This window comes from Balaenoptera borealis, assembly GCF_965194805.1.
Source record: "Balaenoptera borealis genome assembly, chromosome: 16".
NCBI classification, from domain to species: Eukaryota; Metazoa; Chordata; class Mammalia; order Artiodactyla; family Balaenopteridae; genus Balaenoptera; species Balaenoptera borealis.
Genome location: NC_138872.1, coordinates 49,674,041 through 49,687,948, shown reverse-complemented (window position 1 = coordinate 49,687,948; position 13,908 = coordinate 49,674,041). Strand labels below are relative to the sequence as shown.

Genomic DNA, 13,908 nt, shown 5'->3' with positions numbered 1-13,908 from the left:
ATATGCATCTAAGCACCATCTTATCAGCATAGTTTATCTCCCTGTGGCTTTTACATACACAAATAAGCTTGACTCTCAAATTAGGTCTGTCCTGAATTTCTTCTGCCTAAGTCAGCTTCACTTTGCTCCACACACAATTCTAGTGAGTTCCTGGAATCCACAAAGTAGAAAACCACCCTCATCACAGCCTAAGGAATAGAAGCCACAGCCCACAGCTCTTAGACATCAGGAAAGATGCTCAGTGTTGTACATGGGAAGAGAAATGCATATTAAAATTGCAGTTACCCTCTTTCTGCTGTTAAAGTGGAAAAGATCAACAAGCCTGACAACACATTGCAATGGAGAGCACGCCGAGCATTGGAAATCAGCTCTGACTGATGTATTGCGGGTGGGAAGGGAAGTCGGTACAACTTTTATAGAGAGAAATTTGGCAAAATTCATTAAAATCCCAAGTACACACATTTTTCAATTCAGCAATGTCTTTCTAAGTCTAGGAAATATCATTCATGTTTATCTTCCCAAGTACAAAATGTCATGTGCTTGAAGTTAATGATTACAGCACAGTTTCTAATCAAGCAAGACTGGGAATATCTTAAATACCTATAAATAAGGGACTGGTGGCTTCTCCATAGAATGGAAAAGCACACAGCCACAAAGAATGAGGAGGCCTTCTATGTACTGATTTGGGACAAATGCCAAGAATTAATAAGCGGGAAAAGCAAAAAATAAGATAATATATAGACTGTGTTGCCATTTGTGTAAGATGAGAAATATATTATCTCAAGAACACTCAAGAGATTCCTTTGTCATTCAGAATCTTGGGTACCTTGGATGGGGGTATAGCTCAGGGGTAGAGCGTTTGACTGCAGAATCTTGGGTACCATGGAAATTGATGTCTTTGAACAAGTAGCAATTTAGGTCCAAGTTTTGGCAAGTCTACACCAATTAGCAGCAAATGAGCTGTGCTTCTTGTGTCACTGTGTTGTTTATATATCAGTCTGCTTTTTTTTTTTTTTTTTTCCTACCGGTGGCTGTTTTTCTTATCAGGAAGATTGGGCATATTCAACAGTGTTTAAGGCTAGAAAAGGTAACTTCTGTATTAGGACAAGACTTTGATTCTCAGGCCAACACTTGTGTTTTATAAACAAACCCTTTGACATGAGTCCTAAATCAGTTCACAGGACTTCAATCAAGCAATGAGTTTGGAAATAGAGGTGGGAAACTGTGACAAGCTTCTCATCTGCTGCTGATTATTGGATGTCCGTGATTCAGACAGGGAAGTTCTCTTACAAATAAAGACAGAGCAACTGAGGCAGGGCACCCTGGACTTACCACCTGGTTATGCCTGGGGATAAACAGGGCTTGTCCCTGATGCTTTCCCTAGTCACACATGATGTCTTTCAAGCAGGCTCTGACCTTTAAACGGTAAAGCCACAAGTCTCCCATTACAAGAAAGAGTCCCACTGTGTGCATCCACTTACTATCAGCTCTGATCTGCGAAAAGATCCCGGGCTGTCGCCATCCTTCTCCAGGTCCATAGCTTTGTCTCTTCCCTTTACATCATTTTTCTCATAGCACAGAATTCCATGTCTTCCACACATTCCTACCTTACCCTGGAAGTTGATCAGTTATACTGTCAGATGGCTCAGCCAGCTCTTTGGAGCATCACTGATCTTGAAGTCTGTTCTGTTCAATTAAAAAAATTATCCTTCCATATGTCCTTGAATTGCTGAGGACAAGAAACTGAAAGCCTAAGTGCTTAAAGTTTCAGGTTTGCTTTAATCTTGATGTCACCCGATGTCCTGTGGCAGGTACTATGAGGATCCCTTCCGTAACCTCTCAGTACTCACCTCCACATGCTGAGAGCAAATTCCAGTGATTCTTGGCCTGAAGGCTCTCTTTTTGCCTGTGAACAGAGCAAGCCAGAGCAAGTCTGTTCCCATGTCTCTGGAATTGTCTTCAACCAATGATGAATGGGGAGCTGGTCCCTAATGATCTCAGTTTCCTAATCCTTCACTTACGATAACTTTAAGCGTGTTCTACACAGTCTCCCAGAGTTCTTCAGCTACATCGCACTCCAGTTGGCCAAAGAGGTAACCTCCTTGATCATATACATAGTTACAAATGCAGCAGTAATGTGGTATAATAAAATGTGAGGAGAAATTCTAGTTAATAGTACATGGATCACCCAATACTGGATTGAAAAAAATAAAGCAAAAAAATTAAACTCATGGATAAGTTAACTGGCAAAGGAATGAGGGAATTCTTTAAAAAGTAGAAATAATGAAAAGCCAAATCCAAAGAAGTAAGCAATGCTGATGCCAACATTTTCTCTGTAGTTATCTCTGATCTCAGGTGCTCTAAACCTTGCATTTTAGTGCAAGCATGTGATAGGGAACAAGAGACAAAACTTGGGCCCAGACTGGGTGGGAGACTTAATCAAAAAGCCATACAAGAAGTTGAGACCTTTTGAAGACAATGTTCGGGGGTGTGGACCAGGAAAAAACACTCTGCCAATGGAAGAGAGGGTGGTGATCCATTCATGTCTGGCAGTGGCAATGGGAGAAACATTAATGATAATAATAATTTTTTTTTTTTTAAAGTATACAATTCCCTATCCTCTCTCAGGTGGTTTGTTTCGTTTTGTTTCAAGGAAATTTCTATATCCTACTCCAGACCTGATACGTTGGACCTTCAGGGAACAGACTCTAGGAATCTGTATTTTTATTTATTTATTTATTTATTTACTTACTTATGGGTGTGTTGGGTCTTCGTTTCTGTGTGAGGGCTTTCTCTAGTTGTGGCAAGTGGGGGTCACTTTTCATCGCGGCGCGCGGGCCTCTCACTATCGCGGCCTCTCTTGTTGCGGAGCACAGGCTCCAGATGCGCAGGCTCAGTAGTTGTGGCTCACGGGCCTAGTCACTCCGCGGCATGTGGGATCTTCCCAGACCAGGGCTCGAACCTGTGTCCCCTGCATTGGCAGGCAGACTCTCAACCACTGTGCCACCAGGGAAGCCTGATAATAATAATTTTAAAAGAAACTTGAAAATTTGTAACCATAAACCACCATCACCAAGCTGGGGGCAAAATTTATATAACCCATGTGTCCTGAAATAATCTAAGCTCTCACTGTAAAGTTAAGTGTTCCTGAGTTGGTAGTACCCTAAGAGCTGACAGAAACAAAGGCACATCATATTGGGAGGACTATTATCTTGACTCAAAAATCCAAAAACATTCCCAGAGATGAAGTTCCAAAGAAAAGAGCTCACAATCAAATAACACCAGACACACAGGAAACAAGGTACCATGAGTGACAGTCAGGAAAAACAACAAATGAGATCATCAGACTGGTAATGAGAGCAGACATTAGGATTAACAGAGATAAAATCTATGATAAATAGGTTTAATAAACATATAGATAGAAGAGAGTTAGAAATACGATGAAGGAATAAATAAAAGACACTCAAAATTGACTAAGCATATTTGAAAAAAGAACCAAATGGAACTTCTTAAGAAAATTGTTGTAATTAAAATGAGAAATTCAATGGATGGGGAAAACAGCAGATTATACACATCTTGAGATGAGAGTTCATGAATGGAAAATCGCTCTGAGGAAAGCACCCAGAGATGTAGGTACAGAATGCAGTACAGTGACAGTACAAAGGAGGAGAGGGTAAAGAGGTTTAACACATGTGATCAAGGTTCCAGAAAAAAAAAACTGAGGCAGTATCTGAAGAACTAATGACTAAGAAATTTCCAGAAAAAAAATTACATTAATCCTCAGATTCAGAAAACACATTGATCTTGATTATCAGAATAAAGAAAAAGAAACCCATATGTAAATATATCCTAGTAAGACTATATATTCTCATATTTAAAAAAAATCTAAATAGGCAGAAAAAAAGAAAAATATATGACAATTAGAAAGAGAGCTGTTGTATCAATGACAATAGAAAGCACAGGACTGTGGAATAAGATATTTCAAAGCACTAAGAAAAAAGTAACTACCAGCATAAAATTGTACAGCCAGTCAAGATAAATTTGAAAAAAAAAAGATTAAATAAAGACATTTACAGGCAAAAAAAATGGAGACTTTTCTACTGATAGATACTAACCACAGAAACTTCAGAAAATAAACTTCAAAAAGAAAAAAGTCACGCTTGGAAAATCTAAGATGCAAGAGAGAATGGTAAGCAAAGAAAATGATAAACATGGTGGTAAATTAATGGTAATTTCAATTTATTTTTTAACACCATAGTAAATTAATGGTGTTAAAAAATAAAGTTGAACTAAAATTCTTGACAACAATAGTATAGAGAGCAGGAGGTATAGTGACTGGAGGTAAAATATTCTAAAGTAAAATCTTATTTTGTATGGAAGAAACATAAAGATTATGCTGAATTTTAGAACTTGTTCAGCTTATGTTAGGTAAGTGTGTTTGATTTTCTAGGGTGTATAAGGAGGTCTTCTGGGCATGGGCTCTATTTCTTGATCTAGATGCTGGTTACATAAGTGTGTTCATATTGTGAAAATCCAGGAAGCTGTGTACTTATGATATGTACATTTTTCTATATGTGAGTTATACTTCAGAAACAATTTAAAATATAAGGATGGAAATATCTAGAGCAAATAGAATATATAAATAGGATATATAATTTTCCAACCATGAGAGGAAAGAATGAATTAGAAAAACACACACATGATACAAAAGACAATAAACCAGGTAAAAAGTAAAGTAAAACAAGAAAAGAAGCATGAAAAGGTAAAATAAAAAATAAAATATAAAATAAGATAATAAAAGAGAATTCAAATATACCTGTAATTGCAATCAATGTAAATTTGGTTAAAGGACAAAAATTTACAGTCTGTTAAAAGACATAAATTTACAGACCACCAAAAACATATTTACATACAACCATATAATCTTATAAATTGTCAAGCAAATGGTATTTATAAACACACCTAAAACAAATGACATGAGGTATTACATACATACTAACTAAAGGAGAGTTGGTGTACATTAATATTAAGCAAAATAGACTTTCTGGGCAAAGCATTACTCAGAGGTAAAATGGATCACTAAAAATTGGTAAAAGTTGCAATTCACAAAAAATATTATAGGAATTGTAAATTTGTATGATAAACTAATAACAAAGTTCTAAAACAAACACATTTTTCAGAAGGCTGGAAGAAACTGGCAAATCTACCATAGTAGTAGGCGATGTTTAACTCCCCCTTCTCGGTAAGGGGGAGGGGGGAGGAAGCATAGGCTAGAGAAGCTTTGAGTAACAGCAGGCACCAAAGCTTGCTCTTAAAATAATACCATTCTTGGAAGAAGCAAAAACCATTCTAAAACATGACAATACCTGAGATAAAAACACCTACATATCTCTGGATGAGTTTGTTTAGAATGTTCTTTTAAAAAATAAATAAAATAAAACCCTATGGATTTTTTTTTCTGATTCCAAAACCAGTACAATATGTGCAGATAAAATTGCAAGGTCTAGGGGACTTCCCTGGTGGCGCAGCAGTTAAGAATCCGCCTGCCAATACAGGGGACACGGGTTCGAGCCCTGGTACGGGAAGATCCCACACGCCGCGGAGCAACTAAGCCTGTGTGCCACAACTACTGAGCCCGAGAGCCACAACTACTGAAGCCCATGTGCCTAGAGCCCGTGCTCTGCACCAGGAGAAGCCACCGCAATGAGAAGCCCGCACACTGCAATGAAGAGTAGCCCCTGCTCGCCACAACTAGAGAAAGCCCGCGCGCAGCAATGAAGACCCGATGCAGCCAAAAATAAATAAACAAAAATAAATAAATTAAAAAAAAATTGCAAGTTCTAATAAATGTACGGTTAGGCAGTTGGTTTTCCTCAGACCTCCTTAATCTCGAGTGTGAGGCAGGAAGTGTTCTTACGGAGGCTGTGTACTGAGTCCGACACAGTGTCAAGCCCAGCACAGGTGACCACAGTCCTATCAATTAATTAGGCCTCTCCACTCTGCTTTGTTGCCTGGAAAATCACTGGTTCGAAATTCTGGAGGGAAAAAAACAGTTCAGTGTATTAGCTGGGATTACAGGATCCAATAAAGAGATGGGTTTTTCTATCCAATTAGAGAGTGGATTTAACAGCAGGGTAAAAACTGAACAAATACTGTTTTTATCAACTGGAATTTTCCAGAGACCCTTCCTGAACAACTGTCTAGATGTACATGCAGCTTCTAGGGGATCAATAAGATTAAGCAGAAGAGAACAATGAGAAAAGAGGAAGAGCCAGGTGTATGTCCTGGTGTTGTCCAGTTAGAGGAAGCACTGAGAACAGATCCTCTGGTTTCAAATCATGCACCCAAGTTCTCTCCCTCTTTTCCCTGATAAGCAGAAGTGCAATAAGTGATTTGGTAAAGTATTAGTCTCCCTGTATTAGCAACCTGCAGGGAGCTACTTGCAAAGGTTTGCTTTCTCCTCTCAGAGGACTCCCAAGCAGGGAGAAAAACTCTTTAGATGGTCAGTGTATTCATTTTTCATTGCTTCCAGAACAAATAACTGCAAACAGTGGCTCATGGAACCACAAATTTATTTTCTTAAACTTCTTTAAGTCAGAAGTTCAATAGGGTTCACTGGGCTAGAATCAAGGTGTGGGCAGGGCTGTGTTTCTTTCTGGTGGGTCTGGGGGAGCATTCATTTCCTTGCTCATTTGGTTGTCGACAGAATTCATTTCCTTTGGGTTGTAGGACCAAGATTCCTTGCTTCTTGTCAGCTGAGGGCTGTCCCCAGCTTCTAGAGGCCACCCATGTCCCCTGGCTCACGACCTCCTTTCTGCATCTTCACAGCCAGCAGTGGGGGGGTCAAGTTCCACTTATGCTTCAGATCGCTCCTCCTTCTTCCAGTGTCTCTCTCCCCAGCTGGGGAGAGTGCTCTGCTTTTAAGGATTTATGTGATTAAACTGGACCCATCTGGATAATTCAGGCGTCTCTCTCCATCTCCAGCTGCATCACCTTAATCACATCTGCGTCATCTCTTCTGCCATCCATGTAAGGTGATGTGTTCACAAGTTCCAGGCACTAAGGTGTGGAACCTTTGGGGGAAACCTTTGTTTTGCTAAGCACAGTGGGATAAAGGGGTGGACCTAGCACAGGTTAGGTCTCACAGTTTGGGGATCAAGTTGGCACTTCAGCTACAGAAAGGTTCTTCTTTGAGCTGGAAGCCCTGCGGTGGAGAAGGCACGTGGGTAGTCCTGTTCTTCCTTCCCCTTCTCCACTCCCTCCCTGCAGGGTCCAAGTACTGGAGTAAGGAAAGCCAAGAAGGTAGTGCAGTCATCACTGGGCTGTGGGTCTTTCACTCACTGTCCTGGCCAATGGTTAAAGGACCCTTTCATGGGTTCCTCAGAGGATCTCTGCAGGGCCTCGCTCCCCTGCAGTTCTCTTGAGCAAAAGAAGGTACATCTCTATCCAAGTGGTCAAATGCACTCCTCTCTCGGCTTCTGTGCATTCAGCAAGGTTTGTCCAGCACATTCCTGCTGAGGTCTCCTCACCCCTTCAACACACCAGCTCTATTTCTCTGGTGGTGGTGTTGGTCCATGAGAAACAGCTGTAGTCTCTCTACTCTTCCAAGCTATGTGTGATGGGAAGGAAAATAGGAAATCAGACTTCAGGGAGCAAGCACAAGGCGACAGGTGGGGGTCCGAGTGGGGACTTGACCACAGGACAGGGAGCTCTGAAGAGAAGGAGGCAGCTAATGCTGCCTTAATAGAGGGTGTGGAGGGAGGTCAGCGAGTGTGCAATGGGCTCTAAGACAACATCTTAATCTCAGGTGGGCGTTCTAGAAGCAGACGCTGAGATGAAAATTTGAAGGCAAGCAGTTTACCTGGAAGTTTCCTTCAACACTGGCCAGGATGTGGGGGCCTTACACAGGAATGGAAGGCAGCCTACAAAGGGTGTGTTGTTAAGTTAGCTGTATAATGAGCAACTGGAACTTCACCCTATGGGAGAGCCTGAGGAAACTGTAGAACACACCTCTGAGCTAGCTCACCTGAGGGGCGAGGGGGCTGGGGTATTTGTACACCCTCTCCCATCACTCATTTGTCAAGTGTCCTCCTGGGGGATGCTTAATCCCCAGGCACTTCTGGCCTGTCCTGAGCCAGAGTAGCCCTATTGACAGTCTCCAGTCACAGAGATGCAGGAGCAGGCCTCTGAAGCCATCAGCTGTACGTTGACATAATAGAATTCCAGGCAGACAAGTGACGCATCCAGGGCCTAGAGTGAAAGGGAAGGGAAGCTTAAGAGGAAAGCATGTGGGCTGTTGTTGAGCCCTTTAGAGATGGAATAGGTCCTACTATCTGGATAGGGATGAATCTAGAAGTGGACAAGAGGGCATCAAAGTAGAAAGATACTGGGTTCCTTTTGACTGAGGAGCCAAGACTAACACATAAGATGTCAGCACTAGAAACCAGCATGTAAGAAGAGCTCTTGTACGCGGCATGAACGAGAGTAAACGCTGTGGGGAATCAACAAGGAGGAAGAAGTGAGCACAGCCTTGATGAAGGAAGACAGACTGGCCCGTGTCTTCAAGGACGGGTAGAAGATAGCACAACTCTTCTTGTCATTTGCTTTGGTAATCTTCTTCAGCTGTGATGCTTAATTAAAGCCAGAAGGGAAAGTGAGAGAGATAATAAATGTGTCAACACCAGAAGGGGAAAGGCACATCACCCAAGGTTCATACTAAACACGGTCGTGGGGATGTCCCCTGGGCACGTGATGTAGAGCTCGTGTGTTATCTCAGGGCTGAAATGGCTTTCTCAGCTCCCTCTCCTTAATTTTCTGGAGACTAGTCTAGAGAAAATAATTAGAGTTGTTTTGATAATGTGTATGCTTTACCACTTTCAATTAAGGACAAGAATACAGTGAGAGAGAGACAGACAGGGACAGAGACAGAGACAGAGACAGAGACACAGAGACAGAGAGAGACAGAGAGAATGGATCTGAGCACATACCCAACAGTGAAAGTACTTTGTTGTGTCACCACCACCATTTCTCCATATAAACTGGCACAATGTTTTCTTGGTTATTTTAAAGTAATGAATTCCTACATTGTTTCATTTTAAACAACTTAATTTAGGTATAATTAACATACGATAAATTACACATATAATAGAGTGTACAATTTTGATGTTTTGATATGTATACATGATAAAACCACTACTACAATCCAGAGAGTGACCATATCCGTCACCCCAAAATGTTCTCCTCTGTCCCCTCTTACTGCTACTGGCACCCCTGTCCCAGGAAACCACCTGCTTTCTGTTGCTATAGGTTAGTTTACATTGTTAGAATTTTATATCCATGGAACCATACAGTATGTACCTTTTTTTTATCTGGCTTCTTTCACTCAACATAACTATTCTGAAATTCATCTGTGTTTTTTATATGTGTCAGTAGTCCATTACTTTTTTTTTTTTTAATAAATTTATTTATTTATTTGTGGCTGCGTTGGGTCTTTGTTGCTGTGTACAGGCTTTCTCTAGTTACGGCGAACGGGGGCTGCTCTTTGCTGCGGTGTGTAGGCTTCTCATTGCTGTGGCTTCTCTTGTTGTGGAGCAGGGGCTCTAGGGCGCACGGCCTTAGTTGCTCCACGGCACGTGCGATCTTCCCGGGCCAGGGCTCGAACTGGTGTCTCCTGAATTGGCAGGCGGATTCTTAACCACTGCCAGGGAAGCCCAGTCCATTACTTTTTATTGCCGAGTGGTCTTCAAGTTTGCAAGTTTGCAAAATCAGGTACCTCTTAATTTTGAGACCTGTCCATTGTATTAGTTTCCTAGGGCTGCCTTAACAAATTACCACAAACTGCGTGGCTTTAAACAACAGAAATTTTTTTCTTTCACAGTTCTGGAGGCTAGAATCTGAAATCAAGGTGTCAGCAGGGCCCTGCTCCTTCTGAGGACTAAAGGGAAGAATCTGTTCCGTGCCCTTCTTGTAGCCTCTGGTGCTGCAGCCGTCTTTGGTGTTCCTTGGCTTTTAGATGCAGCATTTCTGTCTCTACCTCCTCGTCACATGGCATGTGTGTGTCTCTGTGTCTTTCCTCCTCGTGTAAGGACACCAGTGGTATTGGGTTAAGGGCTCACCCTATTCCAGTATGACCTCATCTTAACTAATTACAACTGCAATGATCCTATTTCCAAATAGGTTCACAGTCTGAGGATCCAGGAAGGACATGAATTTGGGGAGACATTATGCACCCAAGTACAGTCATCCCTCCCCATTAAACGCTATATGGCTCTGTTAAATCAAATTAGGAAGAGAGGGGCTTCCCTGGTGGCGCGGTGGTTAAGAATCTGCCTGCCAATGCAGGGGACACGGGTTTGAGCCCTGGTCCAGGAAGATCCCACATGCCGTGGAGCAACTAAGCCCAAGCGCCACAACTACTGAGGCCGCGCTCTAGAGCCCGCAAGCCACAACTACTGAACAAGAGAAGCCACCGCAATGAGAAGCCCGGGCACTGCAATGAAGAGTAGCCCCCGGTCGCCGCAACTAGAGAAAGCCTGCGCACAGCAACGAAGACCCAACACAGCCAAAAATATATTTAAAAAAAAGAAAAAAATTGGGAAGAGAGAGTGATTTAAAAAAAAAATCGTGACCTACCTTGAGATAATGTGAGCTGAGAATCACATTTCCCAAAGTGTGTTCCAAATAATTACGTATGAAATTGCATTCTCTAAAACTAGGATAGCATGCTCAAAAAAGTCTGGTGAATGCTGGGTTTAAAAAGAAGAAGAGTGTCTTTATTGAAGCCTTAACAAACCTTTAACATGTAAAAGCGGAACAAGCTTGTCCCTTTTCATTACCTTTCTTGGCACAGCATTGCTTTCAGAAGAGCTACAAAAGAATTGAAAAGCAATTTAAATCTTTATTGCAGAACTCTTGAAAAACACCACAGGGGAAATATACTACATTATGTACAGTAAAAATGCCCCTAAATCCTCATTCATTTTCCCCAAGCCTACTGATCACCTCACAGCAACTGCCCCCAAACTGTAGTCATCCTTTTAAATAAACCTCCCCAAAGCTTTCTCCCAAGATGAACTCCAAGCTGATCTTGTCCCCTTTGTTCCCTCCTACCCTCCTCCCTGCACAAATACACATTTTTAGAGAGAGGAAAAGCTCTCAGTTCTTTCTAATGTAGAAAAATTTAGCCTTTAGGAACATCTCTGGTTTTCCTCCCTAACTTCCTTGCTAATGCAAACACACTAAGACTGTTTTAGAAAGTACAGATGCAGCGGGGTGGGGGGAGGTTGCGAATAATGAGGAATTCTAGCAGGTCACACGGTGCAAGTGCGGCTGAACCAAGAAGAAGGGCCAAGGGAAGGAAGATGGCGGACGTTCGAGAAAGATGGTCCATCCCTTTGCTCCAAGCCCAACCTCCAGGGCTTTCTGGAGAATTCCTACACAATGGAAATTGCTATCTTTGATGCCCCTAGTTGGCCTACTCAAAACAGTCTGCCCAGATGGACCTCCCTCTGCTAGCTTCCAGATAATCAGTTTATGCAAAAATGGTGCAAACAAGATTTACTGTTCCCAGACTGTACCAATCTCATTTTCTCCCTTCTGTCTTTGACTCCTGCTTTTGCCTTCATTCCTTGGCTCAAGCCAAGCAGCTCCTTCTCATGTGAGTAAACAATCTGCCTGCAAAATAAACTAACAAATGTCTCTGAATTGTTCTTTGACAAGAAACATTATTTTCGTCTTAGTCACATAAACTATCCTTCACTAAGAATATCCAAGTGGGGTATACCCTGTACTCTTTTTCTAAAGTTCTACCTTTGCCTTTTAGAGCCTTTTTCATGATGCATGAGAGGCTTTAAATGCTGACACCCGCTCCCCCACCACTTGACAGTGTTGGTACCAGAGCTGCTGAAGACCCACGATGTTTTCGGTTGGAAACCACCAAAAAGTAGGCGACCAGCCCATTGAACATTCACCATTCACAGAATATACTCAAAACACAATTTAATTTTTTCTACCATTTCCCTTTAAAGTAAATTCCCTGCCTGTTGGTAAAGATTGGGATAGGTCTAATGAATTAGGCAATAGACAGTTTTACGGCTACTTTAAACAACACACAAAGCTTCAACATAGAAGTTAGAAGGACCCTTCCTTGATAGCAATGAAATATCTGAACGTGATGATTTCGTGTCAAATGTCCCACTTCCCAGCTCAGCCACTGCAGCCTGTCAGGTTGCAGGGGTGGAGGCGGGGGTGGTCCTTCTTCACTCCTACCCCATCCTGCTCTCTCCTCCTGCAGGTACTGGCCCAGGCAGAGCTGGGCTTGTGAGAACCTCGCTCTGCAGTTACCTTTGCAGGTCCTTCCAGGTGCAGATCTTACAACACAGACCATTCTTCTCCTCTGTCCAGATACTCCATGTCCTGCCCACGGCGCACATGCTCACCGTTGAGGGTCTCATCATCCCTTCAAAGCGGTCCTCTTGCCCCGGACCTGAAACGGCTCCAGGAGGGTCTCTTTCTTCCAGGGTCAATAGCTGGTTCATGGGAGTCACTCATACATGCTATGTCCAGGGGTGAAGGGAGTATACTTACTTCCCACATGCAAGAGCTACTCACAGATGAACACCAAAGGATCTCACCAGCTTTCCCCTGACCTCCAGATTTCCTGGAGGGTAGGAGACAGGCTTCCAGCTCCTGGGCCTCCAAAACTCAGGGGATATATCTCAAGTTCTCTGAGGGGTCCCACTGAGCCCTCCCCACAAGCAACTAGGGTTCAGACGCGGGAATCGCTAACCTCTCTAGACCTCTCAGGAGCAGTTTTCTCTAAAAAGTACTCATCACAAAATCCTCTCTAAATCTGCACACTTCTTGAGCCTCTAGATGACATGCCCAGAAGTCTTGAAACTGATTATCTTCTATTTTCTTTATTAAATGATTATTTATTAATTAAATAATTAATATTTTTAGAAATTAAATTATTTGTAAATTAAATCCTCATTTTGGATTCCATTTCTATTGTGCCTTGGTTCTTTTTAGGAACTTCAGTTTCACAATCCTATTACAATAAGACATGTCAGAGGACAAAATGCTAGCATACCCTTTCTCTAAGGAAAAAAAAGCCAGGTATCAGACAGGTCTAGCACTATGTGATTTTTTTCTTTGATGCTGAGCTGGCCTGATTCTCTATGTTCATGTAATGTAGAAAAATAAGACCTATGTAAACGTGAAGAAAATCATGGCTCAGAGTAAAAACAAAGTTAAATTTTTTAACTACTTCTTTGAAGTTTTAAACAGTGTGTTCTAAGTTCCAATACAATTTTTGAGATAAAACATTTAAGAATAATTAATTTTTAAAGTGACTTTGAGAAATAATCTAGATGTCCCAAAATAAGTTGTTTATGAAGTAAATAGATGCATTTTAGTTTTTGGAGAACCATGAAGTAATTACGAATAATAATCTGCATCTAAGTTTATTGACTAAGAAATGTTCACGCTATACTGTTAAATTTAAAAATTAATCAAACAGTTCTTATGGTGTGATATCCTTTAATAAGTGTGTGTGTATGTATGAGTGTGTGTGTGTGTGTGCTCATAAAAAAATGTATGAAAGGATATATACCTATATATTAAAAGGAGTCACTTCTGAGTGATAGGATTACAGATAATTTTCAGTTTTGTTTTACATTTTTCTACATTCTCTGATTTTTTTTTTTTTAAAAGACAGAGAGAAGCAGAGGTAGAAATGTGCAGAAACATTAAGAATCAACATTCCTTCAGCAGTATGTGCAGTCTTGTTTCACTAGCAGCTGTCTGTCTTTTAAATTTATTTATTTATTTTATTTATGGCTGTGTTGGGTCTTTGTTTCTCTGCGAGGGCTTTCTCTAGTTGTGGCAAGCGGGGGCCACTCTTCATCG

At 41.5% G+C, this 13,908-nt stretch overlaps 1 long non-coding RNA gene across 1 annotated transcript in view; it reads right to left on the bottom strand.

Annotated features, from left to right (window-relative positions):
• LOC309613987 overlaps positions 1–12,887 on the bottom strand; it is a 293,017-nt gene extending 280,130 nt beyond the window's left edge. The window contains exon 1 of the long non-coding RNA XR_014235965.1: positions 9,441–12,887. This is a non-coding gene — a long non-coding RNA (uncharacterized lncRNA). The remainder of the gene's footprint in view (positions 1–9,440) is intronic.
• Between the last annotated feature and the right edge of the window lie 1,021 nt (positions 12,888–13,908).